This window comes from Astyanax mexicanus, chromosome 12, assembly GCF_023375975.1.
Source record: "Astyanax mexicanus isolate ESR-SI-001 chromosome 12, AstMex3_surface, whole genome shotgun sequence".
NCBI lineage: Eukaryota > Metazoa > Chordata > Actinopteri > Characiformes > Acestrorhamphidae > Astyanax > Astyanax mexicanus.
In genome coordinates this window covers 36,814,808-36,833,953 of record NC_064419.1, presented here as the reverse complement: position 1 = coordinate 36,833,953, position 19,146 = coordinate 36,814,808, and the positions used below count along the sequence as shown (strand labels likewise).

General features: G+C 38.3%; 1 protein-coding gene across 2 annotated transcripts in view; it reads left to right on the top strand.

Annotated features, from left to right (window-relative positions):
* Positions 1-8,101, top strand: part of prr16 (proline rich 16) — a 30,814-nt gene extending 22,713 nt beyond the window's left edge. The window contains exon 3 of one of the 2 annotated variants that reach the window (XR_007441429.1): positions 4,090-8,101. The gene's annotated coding sequence lies outside the window, so the exon portion shown is untranslated. The remainder of the gene's footprint in view (positions 1-4,089) is intronic. The other variant, XR_007441428.1, reaches the window with a different exon arrangement.
* Positions 8,102-19,146: the final 11,045 nt, after the last annotated feature.

Sequence of the window (19,146 nt, the reverse complement as noted above, 5' to 3'; positions counted from 1 at the left end):
AGCATCATATATATTTAAGTATCAGTTACAGCTAAGCTATATATACATACTGTATATACAGCTCTGGAAAAAAATAAGAGACCACTTAATGATATTTTTCCTTGACTTTACCAAATTGAAAACCTCTGGAATAGAAATCAAGAGGAAGATGGATGATCACAAGCCATTAAACCAAGCTGAACTACTTGAAGTTTTGCACCAGGAGTGGCATAAAGTTATCCAAAAGCAGTGTGTAAGACTGGTGGAGGAGAACGTGCCAAGGTGCATGAAAACTGTGATTAAAAACCAGGGTTATTCCCCCAAATATTGATTTCGGAACTCTTAAAACTTTATGAATATGAACTTTACTTTTGCACTTTGTTTGTCTATTGTTTACATTTCTCATTTTCTGCAAATAAATGCTCTAAATAACTTTTAAATAAATAATTTTTATTTAGAATTTGGGAGAAATGTTGTCTGTAGTTTAAAGACTAAAACACCAATGTTCATATTACTCAAACATCTACCTATAAATATCAAAATTAGAAAAACTGATTCAGAAACTAAAGTGGTCTCTTAATTTTTTCCAGAGCTGTGTATCTATGTATGTATTTATTTATGTATTCTGCTTCCGCATGTGTTGTTTCTCATGGCAGGGCTTCTAACAGGTATTTGTCAGCAGTGTAATGCTTGCCCACACACAGCAAGTTTTTCCCAGAAATGTCTTCAGCAGATTATAAAACTTCCATGGCTGCCTGGTCACCAGATTTATCGCCAACTGAGCATTTATGGGACCAAGAGGGATGTCACATTTAATGCGGCAAATTACATTCGATGCTAGGTTAATCTAGGAGTTCACAGGCTATTAAACACTTCTATCAGTTATCAATAAAGAGCTCAGGGCCTCTCAGATAAGAGCGAGTTTAAGACTGTACCCCTGATAAATACGTCATCTTAGAGTGTTAAGGCTCATGTAGAGCTCCATAAAGAATAGATATAGGACTTTCAAATGTTCTTTCATCGCTCAACATCTACAGTATGATTTGGCACAAGCATTAGAAGATAAGTAAACAGACAGTATTGCACAGATTTATCGTGATGGCTTGAAATAAATGTCACACACTGCTGGAGTGGCATGACTCTCATCTCGTGGCGATAACAGATTTAATCTTTCCACACTTCGACATGCCTCCTTAGAGACAGCTTGCTTCTCTCGATGCACTTTTCCCCAGTGTGGGTGGGAAAAAATCAATGTCCTTCACCACTCCCATCCCACACATGACCGTCTTATTTTTACCCAGGAAGCCCACTGTACTCACAGGCAGAGACAGATGCAGCTAGATCTGATTATTAACAATTCTCAACTTAACGTTAAACAATTACTTATTTACTGACAGAATATTAAACGTGTGAATGCACAATGCATTTGTTTCTGTATCTTTTGACAGACCTCTGGTTTCAGGTCAGTGAGAATTGCATTACGTACATTAAACTCAGAGTACAGTAATCATTTGTGTGGACTGTGGACTGCTTTAGACTAGATTGGGGTTTGAAAATAAAAGGAGCACAGCAAATTGCATCAGTGATTCATATGAAAATATGGTGGGTCATATAAACAGGCTTGTATAGGCTTTTCTTTATTTATGGTTGTTGTGATGTTGCTCTTCATAATAAGGTTATCGCCTCAAACCAGACACCAACAGCTGGATTCCTCCTTACACAGAATAAGCCCACTCTTGGACCATTCTCTCATAAAGCCTTCTCTTGTTTTAAAGGTTCTTTACCAATTTAAAGGTTCTTCAGGCTCAAATATCTCTATTAAAATGGTTTACATGCTATGATCAGGAGATCGTCGGTTCGAATCCTGTTCATGTAGCTTGCCATCAGCTACTGGGTCACTGAGAGAGCACAATTGGCCTTGCTCTCTTTGGCTGGGTAGATGGCACTTTCTCCCCACATCACTCCAAAGTGTGATGTCGGTCAGCACAAGGCGTCTGTGAGCTAATGTATCAGAACCAAGTCGCTGCACTTTCCTCCGAGTGCGCTGTGATGCTACTTAGCAATTCAAAAAGTTCGAAAAGAGGCGGTGGTTGACTTCTTATGTATCGAAGAAGGCATGTGCTAGTCTTCACCCTCCTGGTGTTGGGGTATCACTAGTGATTGGGGGATTCCTAATGAGTGGGTTGGGTTATTGGCTGTGTAAATTGTGAAGAAAATGGGGAAAGCAAATTAGAAATAAAATTTTATTTAAAACATGGTTTACAAGATTCTTTATGGCATCCCTCAAAGAGCCATTTGAAGCATCTTTATTTCTTGTAAATTGCAAATATAGGCCACAACTATGCTTAAAGCCCTTTGAAAGTTAAATCATTTTCCTTCTATCTATAGTATTCTGACGCCCCAGGGTCCACAGTGTAAATGTACAAAGTATGTCTTATGAATGTCTCCTCTTCAAGTCTAATAAATGTCTGCTGTATTTCACCATTATTGCTCTCCACTCACCAATCTCAATGCTAACTTTGCTCTGCTCTCTTTTTGTGTTTGACCTGGAGAGACAAAGCTAAAGCTAAACACTGAGAGCTAGTGCTTTGTTCCACTTATCTTGAATGTCAGATATTGGAGCTGGGAATGATATCACATCAGTTAAACATTCAGATATCAGCTATTGTGGTTAGCATTGTTCCAGGTAGCACTGCTAGTCTTTCCATTTGAGTTCAATGCATTATGCACTGCAGTCTTTTGCGCAACTAAACCCCACGGTAGGATCCCCACAGATAGAAGCTGGGCAGTACCACAGAAAACAGAGAACGTTAAAAGGATGTTTAGCAGCGTTTTTAAAAAAGGTTACAGAAATAATGTTCGAGGAATGTTTTGAAAATGTGGGATATAATAACATTTTGTATCACAAATCTACGGTGGCCGAGAAAGCCCAGCGCAGTGCAAATTGAAAAGCGCTGCAAAAGCACAAAACACATCCATCAAAATTACAACACAGGCGCAGCAAATAGAAAAACGCGCTGCAAATAGAAAAACGCGATGCAAATAGAACCACAACACAACGGAAGTGAGTCACAACACAACGGAATTTTCCCGGGGGACCTTAAAAGATACTGTACCAGCTAAGCTGCGTCTTCAGTAACGTCTCGGACTTCACTATGTGTACAAAGGACAATAAGTGGCAAACAAGGCGTTTTGTGAAGCAGAACTTTTAATAATATGCACACAACCGTGGTAATCACAGGTAATAAACATAACTTACTTTTCAGAAGCTTGTTTGCCACTTACTGTCCTTTGTATACAGCTGGTACAGCATCTTTTAAGGTCCCCCGGGAAAATTCCGTTGTGTTGTGACTCACTTCCGTTGTGTTGTGGTTCTATTTGCAGCGCGTTTTTCTATTTGCAGCGCGTTTTTCTATTTGCAGCGCGTTTTTCTTTTTGCAGCGCGTTTTTCTATTTGCTGCGCCTGTGTTGTAATTTTGATGGATGTGTTTTGTGCTTTCAATTTGCACTGCGCTGGGCTTTCTCGGCCACCGTACAAATCTATTAGAACTTTTCTCACACAATGTTCTCAGCAGGATGAATACTAAAGTTATGGAAACATAACATTCCAAAAACTAAAAGTTTAAACATTGCAGCGACATTACAAGAATGTTTAAAGAAGAAAAATGTTCTAAGAACATCCAGAAAACTAGACAGTATGAACATTCTAAAGCTAATCATCCAGAGAAAACAGGATATTTAGAATAATGTACTGTGGAATTGTATTTGATTTGTAGTTTTTACGTATATGTCACTACGGATGCAGTTTGTCTGTGATCATGTGTATCAGGAATAACACTTAATAATGTGAAAATGTTTCTAAATCTTGTGATATTGTGTAATATTTTAGCCATATTTTCCAGGCCTAGTACATATACTATACTGCGAGGAGTAACACAGCCTCAGAACAGTAAGGCTGAGGCAGTTTACAATGTATAGTCTGCTCTATATACCCAACTGGTTTTCATAGTCAATGTTAATTTCATATTCACTTCTGTTTTTGCCAGTTCAGTCCTATTTCGCCTCGGTCGTGATGCTCATGCTAATGTGCTTCTCGTGTTTCCCCTGCAGGTCCCTTTATACGGCGGAAGAGACACCATTCGCAGACAACCTACTGATCACCTCAATTTCATCATGTGATGCTCAGCGAGGCCTCAGCGCATCTGACAGAGAGTCCTCAGAACCACTACCGAATAATTCACAGCCAGTGGCCCCAAAGGCGCTGTCTGAGGCGTGGGGAAAATAATATGACAAAATTATGAATCTTGAATCATCTACAATCAGAGGCTGTATTTAATCATAATGTACAAAGGCCGAAAAATGTTATTTTTTCTCTTTATGTGCTTAAAATTCTACTAGAAGTCAATGAGTTTTGCAAAGAGTTGCAAAGACAAAAATCGTTTTTTAAAAGGACAGAAAGAGAGGCAGCTTTTCCACTACAGGGCCAAATGATTACAGAGACCAAGCCATCTTCTTAGATACATGTGTCCGGTCTCACATTTATGATGTGATTTCACAGAGTTAGCAAATTAGCATGCTAACTAAATGGAACATGGAGAATTGTGAGCTTTCACAGCAGATACAAGCCACTCCCCACTTCTCCACAGCAGTTTTAATACACTGACTACCAGCTTTACCCAACATCGCTACCACAGCATTAGCGCTCTCACTACCGGCCTCTTCCTACATTGCTAATGTCCTTGTAAAACATTGCTAGTGCAGCATTAGCATGCCTACAACCACTTTATTGCAGTGTTAGCATGCCGGCTACCAACCTACCGTGAGGTTAGCAAGCCCCTGCTAGCTAATCAGTCATTAAGCCCAAACGTCATTAAGCCCCTCCACTGAACAGTTCTCTTGCCCCAAGTACAGTTAGCTAAGTGTGCTGAGAAAACTCAGAACAGTTTGACCCTGTAATGGAAAAGTGGCCAAATAGAACCAAGCCTCTGACTATCCTTCAGATAATTATATTTTTTCACTCGATGTCTGTGTCCGTGATACCATTCTGATTCTTTTCTGTAGCAGAAATGAATATTCAAGATCGACCCTAAACACGAACATCATTTGGCGTAGCTTACGTCAGTTGTATTTGAAAAAGAGTGACAGGCCTGTGTTATTGCTGCCAAAAAGGTCGAACATGTTTGAAGGATCCCCTTTAACATGACGCCTACACAGTCGGATCTAGCTGTTGGATGTCATTAGTGTCAATAACCAAGTCAAGAATAGCGAGTTCCTTCAGTTCCTCAGATATTAGCTTTGTACACCGTGGTTCACCTCAGAAAGATGATAATGGATGAGACAGACAATGGGAATTTAAGCATCCAACACAGTATATGTTTTATAAAGAGGATTTTGAGATATATAAATATATATAATTATATATAAAAGAGCATATTTTTGATATTTCTTGAGATGATTTTAATAACGATTGCTTTCCTTTTTCGCTGGACTGTAATCTCTGCAGGGCATATATTTACATAATTTATTTATGTACCATTCAAAGATATAGAAGATGTCTGGAGATTTTCTTACATTACAGAGGTGTGGTTAATGTGTGGTTGTGTTTTATTAAAAAAAAACAAATCTGTTCTTTTAATGTACATTCCCAATACAAAAACACTGGAACATTAGGAAGGCCTGCCATGCATTATGGGAACATGCACTTGCTGTCCACTTAATTGGAAAAGAACACCTATCTTGTTTTTACTTGCTGTCCACCATTTATGAACTCCACCTACCTTATTGATTGATTATATAGGTGCACAATTACAGACTGGGTTCAGTGCTGGGCTTAGAGATGGATCACCCTGCAGGATTTAGCTCTGTCCCTAAACATACACATCTGACTCAGGTTATGAAGGAATTGTGGCCGGAGTGGTCCAGTGCAGTAAAGTGCTGTTAATATGATTCAAGATCGCTGGTTCGAAGCTTGGATTATGGATTATGCTGCTTGCCATCAGCAGCCAGAGTCTGAGAGAGCAAAATTGGCCATGCTCTATGTATGTGGGTAGTGATGACAATTATTGGCACTTACAGTGTGATGTGTTACCTGGGAATCTGGCACTTTCCTCCGAATGCATTAGCTGCCTGATAATACTAAAGCAACATTTCAGATAGAAGCAGAGGCTGTGGCTGGCTTCACGTGTATCATTTTTTTTTTTTTTTTGTGCAAGCATTGCTAGTGATCAAATGAGTTCATTTGAACAGGGAATTCATAATTGACCTTTAAAAAACACTGGGTAGCAAATGAGTCTAAAACTTGTTAAAAGAGTATTTTATTTATGTATTTATTTGATGTATGTAGCACATTTTCAGAATCCAAGGCCAGTTAAACAAATTTCTTTTCCAGTATTTCAAGAAGATTAAAAGTATTTAGTGAAGGGGGAAGGTCCAGTTCACATTTGAAATCAGGCACTGAAGAGCATTCACAAAGAGATTGGAGAAGTGCATTTCAGAGTGCAACACACTAAATGACCTGCCACCCACTGAGGAGAGCCTGGTATGAGGTACAGTGAGCAGATTGCTGTCAGAGGATCTGAGAGTGTGAGAGGATGTAGAAAGATGTAAAGATGGTGGAATTCTTAAAGATAAGGAGCAAGACCATGAAGGACTTTGAATATGAGAAAGAGAATTCTGGATTTGATGAGAGAAGAGACAGGCAGCAAGTGGAACTGGGTGGTAGATCTCCAGGACTAGGATTGAGCAACCCTGCTCTAGAGCATTTCTGTAGAGCAGTTTTACTCAGCAGCCCTCTGCTCCAGGGGTGTCCGATATTGCCCACCAAGGACTAGCGAGGTGGCAGGTTGTCAATCAATCCATATTGTCATCAGTTGTTTGAAGACTGACATATTGATTACACAAGAGGAATCGGGTGTGCTGTTGTTTGAAGAATGGTTTAGAATGAAAACTGCAGCCACAACACCCCTTGGCGGATAAGTGTGGACACCCCTGCGCTCTAGTCCATTTATTTTGGTCAGTTTCTGGTGGGCTATTCCCAGAACAGCAGGGACACTGACAAGGTAAAACCTGAGTGTATCAAGCACAGCGGGGCTGCAGGGGCTTTTAACAGGTCAGTTTCTCTGGTGTGGATGAGGGTGGTCCACCATTCAAAATCCAGCCAAGAGCAGCTCTGTAGAGAGCAGTGTAGCATACTATGGCATGCTAGAAGTCATGACAGTGGTTGCCAGATAAATAGGACATTCTGTTTTTGAGGTTTTGTGGGCTTTTAACATTTTTCACTCTAAAGAATCGCATGTGAATTGGTTTAACATAGCCAACAATACAGAAGGCATTACCACCCACAGTGGACATTGCAGTGGGTTGCATTGACCATTTAGAATTGTCCATGCAAACATACAAGCAGCTCTAGCTTTTGATATGTCATTGTATATAAGCTATAGTCTATGACTGTGCACCAGCTAGGTGGATATATAAGGTAGTTGTTTCCAATAAAGTGGCTCGCAAGTGTATAAATGTGCTATTTTATAAAGTACATGTACCCCCTAAGACATGAATAGCTTGATACCACTGTTCTGTTTCCAGAAATGTTATTTATTTTGTTGCAGATTGTGTGCAATAGTGGCAAACCATTTACCCCAGTTACAAATACTTGGTATCTCTTTTGGGAACATAACTGAAAAGATCAAGTAGGTAAAAACATGATGATCACACTGTGTTTTCTCAAGTGTTCTCTGGAGCTGGTGACGGTATTGGTTGGCAGTCATCCTCTTGGCATTTTTCCTTTACATCTGTATTCATTCTCTTCTGAGCCAAATGCCAGGTGTAAAGACGAACACGATCAGCTGAAATTAGACAACCATAAAAATGTGCGGAACCATTTGTGGGTTTTTAAGACGTCGTTAATCTTTGCACTTTGCACTGTAAATGGAAGTCTTTATACAGTGGGAGATGAGTCCACTTTAATATGTGAAATACAGAATGATTTCAAAGAAATATGGCTTGGTCTTTTTATGTGTGTTTGTGTGGCTGTACAGTACGTGTTTAACCCTTTTAAGACCTTTTTATAACACAGTAAATCCAGCATAATGCCATACAGTAAATGTATTATAATAGCAAAATTATGTAGTGCCGGAAAATTACCCTTGTTAAAGGGCAAATATCCTACATTAGTGCCTACACTCTAATATCCACTTATTATACACAGTTTATGAACCAAACACATTTAGAATTATAACATGACTGTTTTCTAGTCTCAGTATCCATTAGATACCACGCCTTTAGACAGGCTGAAAGACTCTTTATTACTGTAAATCCTCACTTATAAATGAATAAGTGATATTCAGTAGTGTGCCTTTCTGTGGCATCTCAAAAATAATAAAACCTGACTGTCCTTGCAGTTTTCAAGTTTCAAGTGTTTACCTACGACAACCCCAAATCAGAAAAGATTTCTGTGTTTCTTACATTTACTTTGACCTTCATTTATTGCATTTTATGCACTATGAGGCACATTGTATTATAAGAAGCACTATCAGTGAACATCTATTTTCTGGTCTGTTTTCATACATAATAGCACACCAGATTTTAAGGCACATTTAAAGTGACAATAGTAAAAGAACAGGGGTGTTGCCAAGTCACCTGGACATTTTTTTTGAGTCCGATGAGCACTGGATGTTAATCTACATAGATTTCTCTCCTGAAAAGTGTTTAATGGGGTGAGTAAAGCACTAACATATATTTACAGTAAGCTTAGATTCTCAGTATTTTAAACAGTGAGGTTAGCAGCAGTGCTAGTCGCGGTTAGCAGCAGTGCTAGCCACGATTAGCAGCTACACTGAGGAACCCTAAGTGTTCCGGTAACCCAGGGTGCTATCAGTTAGCGTTTCGTCCCACAAAGCTTGTTTTAACAAGGTAAACGCACAGACAACAGTCCGATATACTCCTCTCTGAACAGCTAAAGAACTAGCGATGCAGTTAGCAGCTAATGCTAATACTGCTCCAACCTCGGTGCTGGAGAACTAAACTGAAACTTCTGTATGACGCTGCACTTCTGCGGAGTGGCTTTACTGCTCCCTACAACCTTACTGGTAGAATTCATACATAAGGCGCCCCCGATTTTTGGGAAAATTAAAAGATATTAAGTGCTCCTCATAGTTTAAAAAATTACTGACAGTATGGCATGTTCATGTTTTCCTTGGGTTACTTCATTTGTTGTCAATATACCTCTATTCCTGCAGTACAGATTATCATTTTTCATATGTCACTGTCTGGGAAGAATTCATTCACAAAGAAGTGATTTTTTAAAGAATATTATAACATTTTGTAATATACTTACATGTCAAATGTCATGGGACCTTGACATGAACCATGGAGGCTAAAGAAGGCTGCATTGGATGATTTAAGTGAAACTAGTGAATGTATGTTTGTATTGCAGTAGTTGGCAAAGGTTTGTCAAAGTAATCTTTTGCCTATGTGGCTCTATCTGTGGCACTGTAGAGGGGAAAATATGCTCTTATAAGTTCTTCCCATCTTTCTTTGGAGAACATTGTTTTTAAATATTTTTTCATGCATTTGTTACAACTTGGAGATCCTCTGTCCATTTTCGCTTCTTTGTTTAATGTGTTGCAGGCCTAAAATGCAGAAATGGATGTATATTAATTCAAATAAAGGTAACCAGAGAAAACAGAAAATATCTTGGATTTAAACTGTCTGCAGTTACGTAAAAGTAAAAGTATTTTTTGCATTTTATTATAAAAACAAAATTGTATTCTGTTTCCTGTGATTTTGGCCCTATAATGTGCCAGAGCAACAGTGATATTGTGCCAGAGCAACAGAACTTATCCACACAACTGTCTTATCCACAGCAGATCAGGCAAGAGAACACACTACATTAACCATTGTAATGAGAGAACATGGCACAAGATGGCAACCTACACATGTTCTCCCTGCCCGTCTGGCATGCACAGAGGACACACACTTGCACTTAGTCTTCAAAAGTATTACATAAGCCAAGTCTGCCAATGCAAATCAGAGACAGGAGAAGTTAGAGTGGACCACTTTCAGGCATTTTGACTTTGACCTTGAAGGTGTTTTCAGATTGTCACATGTGTTTAATTGGGTTTAAGTCTGGAGACAGCTTCCTCAGCAAGGCAGTTGTCATCTTGGAGGTGTGTTTGATCCTGGAAGACCACTGTGTGACCTTGGCCACCATTCTGTAGCTCAATTTCAGGGTGTTAGCAGTCTTTTTATAGCCTAGGAGACCTTTGTGGAGAGGAACAATGTTATTTCTCACATCCTCAGAGAGTTCCTTGCCATGGGGTGCCTTGTGGAACAGCCAGTGGCAAGTATGAGAGGATTGTAACACCAAATTTAACATCCCTGCTCATCCCATTCACACCTGGAACCTTGTACCACTAACGAGTTAGTTTCAGAGGACAGTAAATCTGTACTGAGACATTAAAAGTGGGACAGGTTTTGGTTACATTTGCCATACAACCATACAATCACGATGCTCTGTGGCAGTCTTTTGTTACATCTGTCAATCACTCACTGCCTATTTTTCTCACTGTCTCTCAGAAATGATCATAAAAAATACTGTATATAATATAATATGCAAGAGAATGAAAAGAGGGATGCCTCTGTAACATTATCTAGTCTGACTGTCCAGACCAGCTAACAGTCCAGACCACGGCACTGAAAAATCCCTTGTTTCTGGCCTGTCCATGAATAAAGTTATAATAATGAGTAATAATGTACTGACAGCAACTCAGAAAGAGGTACAACCACTCAGTCAGCAATCCTGCATCCAGCATCTTGCCCGTATACAGCGGAGAAATGACTAAAAACCATCAAGACAACCATGACAGACATAATACTCCCAGTTTCTGTTGCCTTGGACACCATTTTTAACAACCTAACAGTTGTTAGGTACAGAATGGTACAACAGAAATGCTCACACCGGCTCTTTGCACTTACAGGGTCTTGGCTTGAAGGCGTGAGTGAAACGTAAGCAAAGGAGTGTTGCAGTGTGGGCCTTCCAGGTTGCGTACACATACAGCTCTGGAAAAAATGAAGAGACTACTTCAGCTTCTGAATCAGTTCCTCTAATTTTGCTATTTATAGGTATATGTTGGAGTAAAATGAACATTGTTGTTTTATTTTATAAATTACGGACAACATTTCTACCACATTTCAAATAAAAATGTTGTAATTTAGAGCATTTATTTGCAGAAAATGAGAAATGGCTGAAATAACAAAAAAGATGCAGAGCTTTCAGACCTCAAATAATGCAAAGAAAACAAGTTCATATTCTTCAGTTTTAAGAGTTTAGAAATCAATAGTTGGTGAAATAACCCTGGTTTTTAATCACAGTTGTAATGCATCTTGGCATATTCTCCTCCACCAGCCTTTCACACTGCTTTTGGGTAGCTTTATGCCACACCCGGTGCAAAAATTCAAACAGTTTAGCTTGGTTTGATGGCTTGGTTTTGATGGCTTCATCTTGGTTACATTCCAGAGTTTTTCAATTTGGTAAAATTAAAGAAACTTATCATTTTTAAGTGGTCTCTTATTTTTTCCAGAGCTGTAGACACATTGAAAAACAGTACCAGTAGTGTATTGTAAAGAATTCAGGCCTACAGCTGTATTTGACTGTTTTAAGGTGATAACCAAAATTATAAACATATTATGCAAAACTCAGTTTTTTGCATGCATTTTTTTCCACTGGTGTCTCTATTTCCCCTATAAACACTTCAAGTGCAAAGAAATCCATCCATCAATTTTCTGTGAGTCAGCTTAAAGAGATTGGTTTCAGGAATCATATTCTTCTAAGAGCTGTTTAGAAGGCTCCCTTTAATGACGTCACAATAAGGAAACCTGCAGAGAACCACCCCTTACCCGTCAACCCCCACCAGAGCTCCTCCCACTAGATCAGTTGAAAAAACACTGTTTCGTTCTGCTGGGTGAGAACCTCTGAGAGTACCCAGCAGGATTAGTCAACAGACTTCTTCTGAGGGAGGGCTCTATGGTAAGTCAGTGTGAGTTTTGGCAAATCAGCAGATGAGGGAGATAAGTACTTTCAAATAAGCTGTTTTTTTGTGTTTTGTCATTTAGCACAAGCTAATACTAATATATCGTAAACTTTCAGCACAAACAATGCTTATTGGCATAAAAGTGACAGAGCCCTTAAACGGCTCATTCTGAAGGGACTGAAACTGGCAAGGATAGTCTTGTCACAAAAACTTCATAAACGTGTTTGTATGGAAGTTAGACCAGATTTGAGCTTTTGTAAAAAGAGTTATAATATGTCCCCTTTAAGAATATACACTACTTGATTGAATATCTTAAGAATCCAGCCATCTTTATCCTGGTGAAGATCACGATGGGCCTAAGCATTTCCTTTTTGTCCCTTTCAGGCCCCCCCTGGCTTTTCTCCAAAGTGTTTCTCCACTGTCCACATGCTCCATTGGTCCAACTAGGGGAGACCTAAAAGAGAGTGCCAGACAGATGGGACATTCAATTTCTGACAAATTAACATCACTGCCCCCTTTACTATAACATGTTATAATATTTATTTATTAGTAATTTCTTTGTGAATTCCTGCCAGACAGTGGCCTACAATTGAAAGCAGTTTTTTTTTTTATTACTGTTTGATTGCAGCACCTCCGTTGTTATCTGTCTACACCAGTCCCTCACGAATATTAAGGCAAGCTGTAGAGTTGTCCCAGTGTCTGGTTTGATTTAGTTTTTTTTGTTGTTGTTGTTGTTGAATGCGATTAAAGTGCGTCTGTCAGTCGCCAGATGAAGTTGTATAAGAGAGGTAAGCTGTTTTCATGTGCTCCACCCATTCTGTTGTGTCAACAATGCTCTTTTCTGCGGTGCTGGAAACTGGGTCTGTTCATGCTGAGTGCCACGTTGCTTCACACACTGTAAACGGAACCAGCTGAGATGCTGCTGTCAAACTGTCAGTGTGAAGTGTGTGTGCCACATACGGAGAGATTCCATTCAACAAGTGAAATTCCTTTCATTAGGATTTTGCTTGGAATTTGTTGCCCCTGCTGCAAATGTGTCATTCAAAAGGGAACATTGCTGTGCAGTCTTTGATTCGGAACAGGTATGGAGAGATAACTACGTAATAGTCCATGCATACAAAAAAATCAAAAACTCATTATTAAAATACTGTTCTTGCCTCAAGCTAATTCTTTTGGCTATTAGTCCTATTTATATTTGTACAAACTTAAAACTTTACAGTTTCCGGCTTAATCCTCATGACTGGTGGACAATTATCTTTGCAAATGATGAATTGTAAATGATGATCAACAGTCTATTTTCACTACTTGCACCCACGCCATTAAACAAGCAATGGAGTTTAGGAATAAATCTACATTGATGGGTGTGGTGGTCTGGAAGTGAGGTGTGTATGTTCAGGTAAATTTCTGGTGTGTTGCTATTTTGGCAGCGGAAAACACCACTGACTGAAATAAACCTAGACAACAGACATCATCAAAGTCCATTCTTATAGGTGCGCTCAATGTACGTACACCAGTGCTCGTTAAACACACACAATAAACAGAATAAAGAATTAAATAACATTTAATTGTTCCCTTGAATGAGCTGCTGGCGTACCTTGAAAGCATGAACTAGCAGGTCAGTATCCTTTGCTGAGACTCACAAATCGCCACGCAATTAAGATACAAAGTCAGAGCTCACCTGCCCTAAATCCAGCTGAGCAATCCGTAATCGACCGGTGCGCTAAAGATCACTAAAATATGGCCCAGTGTTTTCCTAATGTTAACGAGTGGTCCAGCAGACTAAAGCGCTGCCACTGTGGTCAGAAGATCACTGGTTTAAATCCCAGATCATGCCGCTTAGCCATCAGCAGCCAGAATCAGAGAGCGCAACATTCATCTACAGCTCTGGAAAAAAAATTGAGACCACTTCAGTTTTTAATCAGTTTCTCAGATTTTGCTATTTATAGGTATATGTTTAGGCAAAATGGACATATTGTTTTATTCTATAAACTGCAGACAATATTTCGCCTAAATTCCAAATAAAAAATATTGTCATTTAGAGCATGTAATTGCAGAAAATGATAAATGGCTGAAATAACCCTCAAATAGCTGAAAAAAGCCTCAAATAATGCAAAGAGAACAATTTCATATTCAGAAATCAATATAAGTGGAATAACCCTGGTTTTTAATCACAGTTTTCATGCATCTTGGCATGATCTCCTCCACCAGCCTCACACACTGCTTTTGGATAACTTTATGCCACTCCTGGTGCGAAAATTCAAGCAGTTCAGCTTGGTTTGATGGCTTGTGATGGCTTGTGAGCTGTATATTTGTAATGATGTGTTTATTTAGAGTAAATCTTGAGAAATGTATTGTAACACCACTTTAATGTAAAATGTAAATAACTTCATATTGATATTAACCTATTTATTAGAGACTTTTTACCAAAAAAAAAACATTTTGAAGCTTCTTGCACAGAAGCGAGAAGAAGCATAGGCCACATATTCCTTGTGTTTTTATAGACAGTAATAATGACGCAGTGATCTGATGGTGTCTTAGTTTCCATGTATTTTATACGTCCTGTGGGGGTTCTGAGTTCTCTGTGTCCCTGTGGAGAGCAACCTCATTATTATGGAGATTAAAGTGCTGGGGTCAACGTCACACACCTGCAACTAATTGTAACGCTACGTGTCCACCTTTATATTCGGTAGGAAATTCCTTCGGTGTGGTAAACTGCTTTAACTTTGATCTTTACGTGGCATATAAAACATGTCTCGTTCAGTAGATCCCCGTCTCCTTGCCTATGTGGAGAGCCATTAAAGCGGTTGTGAACGCGTTGGCCCGGCGCACGTGAGCTAGCGGCTAATTCCAGTGGAGCAGAAAGGGATCGAGCCGACTGCAGCAGCGTACGTACGTATACGGCCAATACTGCCCAGAGCCAGTCACATAATGAAGTTCAGCAAGCCAACTGCCGCTGGACGAAGCATAGCTCATCTTGTCAGGAGATAGGAGAAAGAGCTTAATGATAGGCCTACTTCACAAAAAGCACCGGGGAAAAAGAGAGAAAGTACATATTTGCGAAGGATAGAAAAGCAGGAGAAAAAACTGGGCCCCCGAACGACTCACTCCAACTCACTCCCGACTCCATGGACTGGTGCACATGAAAACAGGAGCCAGGCAATATTCTCATTTACATGAACACACAGACTTCATTAGGAGACAATGTCCTCTAGTGTGACAGCAGTAAAATTAAAACTACCTGAAGCAATGTACCCCATTAGCGTTGCTCATAATTAACACTTGTCACCATTTATCCCAGTGCGTAATTAGCATAATTGAAACATTATCTGTTGTAAACACGGTGCACAGGTTGTCAAAGCTTTCACCCTCGCTTCCGAAACACTAACGTCAAAAAAAAAAGAAGAAAGAGTGCTCCTGTCTTTTACATGTCATGTGCAATGTCACTGGAAATTATGGCCTACATATGTTAAACAGTTGTCATGCTGTTCCAAAAGTGGTTGCAATGCTCTTGCTGAACATTTGCTATAGTGCACAATATACAGCTCTGGAAAAAATTAAGAAACCACTTCAATTTCTGAATCAGTTTCTCTGATTTTAGTATTTATAGGTATATGTTTGAGTAAAATGAACATTGTTGTTTTATTTCTATGAACTACAGACAACATTTCTCGCAAATCCCCCCCCCAAAATATTGTCATTTAGAGCATTCATTGCAAAAAATTAGAAATGGCTGAATTAACAAAAAAGATGCAGAGCTTTCAGGCCCCAAATAATGCAAAGACAAAAACAAGTTTTAACAGCTCAGAAATCAATATTTGGTGGAATAACCGTGTTTTTTAATCACAGTTTTATCTTGGCAGGTTCTCCTCCACCAGTCTTACACACTGCTTTTGAATAACTTTATGCTACTCCTGGTGCAAACTTTCAAGCAGTTCAGCTTGGTTTAAGGGGTTGTGATCATCCATCTTCCTCTTGATTATAATCCAGAGTTTTTTTCATTTGGTAAAATCAAAGAAACTTGTATTTATCGTTCAGTATATCATCATCACAATGTACACATGCGTATTAGGATGTGCAACGATGTCACAAAAAAGGAAATATTCACACTTTTTTTCAGTGGCATACAGTACCAGTCAAAAGTTGGGACACACCATATATTTAGTGTATTTTCATTATTTTAAAGGTTTCTAGATTACTAGTCATCCAAATTATGAAGAAAATTCATGTGGAACCATATGGAATTATTTATTAAACAAAAGCTTAATGAGGTAGACACCTAGAATGGCTTTTCAGTCAAGAGTAAATTACTTAAATTTCTTGTCTCTTAATGTGTTTGAGAGCATCAGTTGTAAAGTTGCTCTACCTCTACCTGATCTAAATGGCTGTATATGCACATATATGAGTGTGTGTATGTCACAGACATGCATGACTGGCTGCTGCTTCTTTTCAGTGTGTGTGTGTGTTGGTTGAGTGTTGAGTGTGTGAAGGATCGTGTGTAGAGTGCTGATTTGTGAGGTGTCCTTGGGTGTTGTGAAAGGCACTATATAGGTGTAGCTTTACGTATTAATTGATTCATGTCTGTATGTTGCAGCCATAGTTTTGCTAGGGTGTTGTTAGGTGGATGGAAGGGTTCTGCTAGCTTGTTGCAATGCAGTATCACTTATGCTAGACCAGGAAGATGTACATTTATATAGTGGGCCATAGGAGTGGGCAATATTAAATCGTATACAATATATTGTGACACAGAAATATTGTGATATTAAAAATCCATATCATGATAATAGAGATGTTCTGTCTTACAAGTAGTCTATTATTTACTGTGAAGCTTTAAGTGTATTTTCGTATAATTGTTTTAGTTTGCAGTTTATATGCATGCACTAAATATTCTGCAATATTGTTTGCTGCATTATATAATTTTATGCTATAATATTTATTTTGCCACATTATGATTATTCTGTTATACTATTATACTATATTCCTGAAAATAATTAATTATTTTTCTGTTTTCCTATATCGGCAAGTATATCGTTATCGCAAAAAAAATACCCTGAAATATCATGATATTATTTTAGAGCCATATCGCCCACCCCTAGTGTGCCATATATAAAATGTTTATAAAAAGCATATGCTGTTTGTTAACAGAAGAAAAATATGTTTTATTATTTATGGAAAAAGACATGGAACCTGTGCTGCTCTTTAACAAAACACAGATGTACATTTACAGAGTGTCCTGTATATGGAACATATACAGTTTTTAATGGTAAAAAAAAAATAGTATTCCGTATATACAGTTGCAAGAAAAAGTATGTGAACCCTTTGGGATTACTTGGACTTCTGCATAAACTGGTCATTAAATGTGTTCTGATCTTCATCTAAGTCACAACAATAGACAAACACAGTCTGCTTAAACTAATACCACACACAAATTGTTAACATTCACAGTGAGGGTGGGGAAAGTATGTGAACCCCTAGGCTAATGACTTTTCTAAGAGCTAATTGGAGCCAGGATGTGATAAGAATGGATGTGTTGGTTAAAGCTGCCCTGCCCTATAAAAACACACACCAGTTTTGAGTTTACTGTTCTTAAAAGGATTGCTAGATGTAAATCATTCAGAATGATCAATGAGGTGAGGAAGAATCCTGAGTGTCAGCTAAAGACTTACAGAAATCTCTGCCACATACTAACATTTTTGTTGACAAATCTCCAATAAGGAAAACATTAAACAAGAATGGATTTCATGGGAGGACACCACGGAGGAAGGATAAGAGTATGTTTAAAGAATAGCACACTGTAGATACACAGAATATACTGTTTAAATTGTTCTTTAATGAAAACAGAAGCTGTTGTATATAGCAGGCAAAAAAGTATGCTTATGAAGTATTTCATATATAAAATAAGAGACTTTTATATATGAAACAAATACTGTTCTTTAACGGAAAAAAAATTACATTTTTAAAATGACAGTAAATCAAGGACTACAGGGATATACACAGAAAATATTCAGGTCTTCTGTTAAATAAATTTAGTAACTGTCTGTTAAATTACTGATTTATTTTTTGCCAGTACATTTTAAGGGTCTCTTTTCAAGATTTTTGTAGTGTGTGTCTAGTGTGACAGCAGTAAAATAAAACTTCCTGAGGCAAATGTACTTAATTAGCATTGCTCATAATTAACACTTGTCACCATTTATCCCAGTTTGTAATTAGCATAATTGAAACATTATCTGTTGTAAACATGCTGCACAGGTTGTCAAAGCTTTCACCCTTGCTAGTACCACACCAACATCAAAAAAGTAAGAAGAATTCCTTTTTTTAAATGCCATTTTAAAATTCTACATATTGTACATTACACATTAAGTACTTAATTAGAATTACAGTATGTTTTGCATAACTTTACAGAGACATTCTGTGTAATCAATAAAAATGCCTATAAAAAATATAAAAGAGTAAATCTAAAGTCTGTTGTAGTACCTTGTACGTATGAACTGTTAATTTAATATTTTGTAATATTGAAAGGTCATCCTGTGAGGGTCCTAATTTGTCACCAGTTAAAACTCTCACACTTTCCTAAACCAGCAGCCAGGCTGCACATTTACACTTTTAAATAAAGACAAAGTGACATTGCTTCTCACACCCAAGGTTACAAAACGACTTCAGTCTGCTGGCTCCATGAAGATTTTCTAACCATGTTGTTCTTTTCTGACAGGAGTTCAGGAGTCCCGAGGTTACAATAAGCTTCTCACCACAATAACAGGGCAGCTGACCAGAGGCGTTAGAGAAAAATACATGCAGCAAAACCAACACAGCCCTGCTAAAGGATTTCAGATTTCAGATTTCAGGTGAACACAGTGAAAAAAGTGCTTTATTTCTGTAAATGATTTACATTTAGAGAGGGTATGTTGGTATCATGCCTGGAACAGGTATAGAAGAGGAATAAAAGAATGAATCAGATCGAGCCCGAACAGTCACAGTACGTTTTAAAGTGAAAGAGAATGTGTAATTGCACCAAGCATGCAGTAAAGCACTTTTAAAATGTGCATTGTGGTAAAGTGTCCTTTTACAATGTATGAATCTCTTGATTTAATTCAGTGTTTCTTTGGTATAACGATGAGCATGAATAAGCAATTGAAGACTGAGTTTG